Here is a 2,262-nt window from a genome sequence, read left to right as displayed (position 1 = left end):
GGCCCTGGGGACAACTGGGCCCCAGGGGGGTCACAGGCCCTGGAGGTGGCAGGGGGTGGCCCAGGCCCCTGGGGGGGTTACAGGCCCTGGGGGTGTCCAGGGGGCTGAGGGTGTCCAGGCCCCAATGGGGGTCACACACCCAGGGGGTAGCCCAGGCCCCTGAGGGGGTTACAGGCCCTGGGGGTGTCCAGGGGGCTGAGGGTGTCCAGGCCCCAATGGGGGTCACACCCCCAGGGGGTAGCCCAGGCCCCTGAGGGGGTTACAGGCCCTGGGGGTGTCCAGGGGGCTGAGGGTGTCCAGGCCCCAATGGGGGTCACGCCCTGGGGGTGGCCAGGTCCCAGGGGTGTTCACAAGCCCTGGGGAAAGCCAGGCCCCAATGGGGGTCACAGGCCCTGGGGGTATCTGGGCGCTGGGGGTGTCCAGGCCCCCCCTGCAGTGCAGCGCAGCCCTGTGTGAGGGGTCTTGGTCCTCCCCTCTTGGTAAAGCCCCAGCGCTGCCTGTCCCACAATGGAGGGGTGGCCCTGCGGTGTCAGACCTGCCTCATGGGCAGTGACACAGGTGGGTGCCATGCTGAACAGCCCACAGCGAACCCCTGTCCCCAGGGGCTGGGATGACCAGGGTGGAGGTGCTGGGGGCTCTCCCCTGTGCCAAAGTGTGTTTGTGCATGCCTGGTTCGGGGTAGCTCTGGCAGCAGGGCTGTTCGGCATCCCGTGTGCCGTGACTCAGGCACGCGTCACCGGGCTGCGTGGCTCAGGGTTGCCCGTGGCTGGCGTGGGTCTGCAGAAATCACCCGGTGACTCACACACTCCCTCCCCATGGAAAACGGCTGTCACGGGGCTGAGATCACCTTGGAAGCCGTCCGTCGCCATTCGGCAGCAATGGTGGAGGTGGAAGGACAGACTGACAAAGCAGTGCGTCCTCCCACTGGGCTGCGGGCTGAAATTCAAGGTGTTTCTGAGGGTGACGGGGCAGAGGGAGGCTTTGTGCAGCTTTACCCGACACCTCGGCTGGGTTGGGCACAGCAAACAGGGTGGTGTTTGTGCCTGTCAGCAGCTGCGTGAGCATCCAGGGGAGTCAGAGCATCCACCTCCGGCCTCGACGCTGGGCCGGGAGCCTGCGGGTGAGCTCGACACCTGGAGAAAGGCACAACACGTGTACGGGCGGCGATGCCACCGCCTCTGCGAATTTCTGTCTGCTGGGCGCAGGGAGGGGTTTTGTGCCACGGGGCTGTTCATCAGACAGCTCCCACTGGCGGCGATCGACGCGTGTCTGCATCGCAATGCTCCCTTGCCATGGCAAGGAAGACGGATTTTTATGGAAAACCCTTTTTCACTTGAGCGTCCTTTCCACACTGGGCCTGCAGCCATTTTTTCTAACCCCCCAGAAATTTAACACCATCTCTAAAAAGTCACCACCATGTTCTGAAACGTAAAACATTTTATTAAAAAAATAATTTACTGCATCTTATATACAAACCGCAAGAACGTTCACTTATAAAATACTGACATTTAACTTGTTGCAGAAGCTGCAGGCAGGAGGAGCAAGCTTTCCAGGTGTGCTACGTGGGCACTTGGCTGTAACTCCAGGGAGGGATGTTTGCTCTTACCCCCAAACCAGCTCTGCTCCTCTCCGCGGCATTCACAGCTCGGAGGGTCACTTATTGCCACACAAACGAGGTAAGCCCCCAGCCCGAGGTGATGTGTGATAGGTTTTGGTGATCGGTTTTGGTGCTCTTAGGTAACCCGTTGTTCTGCAAACAGTTCTGTTGCGTTTCATGGCATCATGGAGAAAAGGTATAATCTAAGAAAGGGTAGGAGGGGCGAATCTGCACACCCTGTAAGATTTAATACTCTGGCTTTTTCCCTCTTGGTGCCCAAGGAAGATCCTTCATCAATACTTCTAAGACTTCAAGCACAACAGACAGCCCAAGACTTCACCCAGACCTAATTCCGCACTCAGTCAGCGATCCCACCACAGACGTTACTCAGCGTGCCTGAACACTGCAGAATCAAGCTGTTAGCTGAGGACAAACCTCATCTCTGGGAGTTAACAGCAAAATGCACGTTGATATCAACGGGACCAAGGACTCATGGAGTAAAAACCGCGACTGGGCTCTAACCCGGCCTGCTCTGTGGTCTGTTCACAGGTGGCTGAGCAGCTCCGGCTACACCACAGGGAAAGAAACCCAGCACCCACACACGCACTACCTGAAACGGAGACTGGCACAGGCAGAGCCAGAGCTGCTGTAAACATCTGCTGGAC

At 58.9% G+C, this 2,262-nt stretch overlaps 1 protein-coding gene across 2 annotated transcripts in view; it reads right to left on the bottom strand.

Moving 5' to 3' along the window:
• Positions 1-1,478: 1,478 nt before the first annotated feature.
• NR0B2 (nuclear receptor subfamily 0 group B member 2) overlaps positions 1,479-2,262 on the bottom strand; it is a 3,153-nt gene continuing 2,369 nt past the window's right edge. For both annotated transcript variants that reach the window (XM_035904041.1, XM_009648545.2), the window contains exon 3: positions 1,479-2,262. This exon is cut by the window's right edge and continues 472 nt beyond it. The gene's annotated coding sequence lies outside the window, so the exon portion shown is untranslated.

This window comes from Egretta garzetta, unplaced genomic scaffold (assembly GCF_000687185.1).
Source record: "Egretta garzetta isolate BGI_Z169 unplaced genomic scaffold, ASM68718v1 scaffold101, whole genome shotgun sequence".
Lineage (NCBI taxonomy): Eukaryota > Metazoa > Chordata > Aves > Pelecaniformes > Ardeidae > Egretta > Egretta garzetta.
This window is presented reverse-complemented; position numbering and strand designations above follow the sequence as displayed.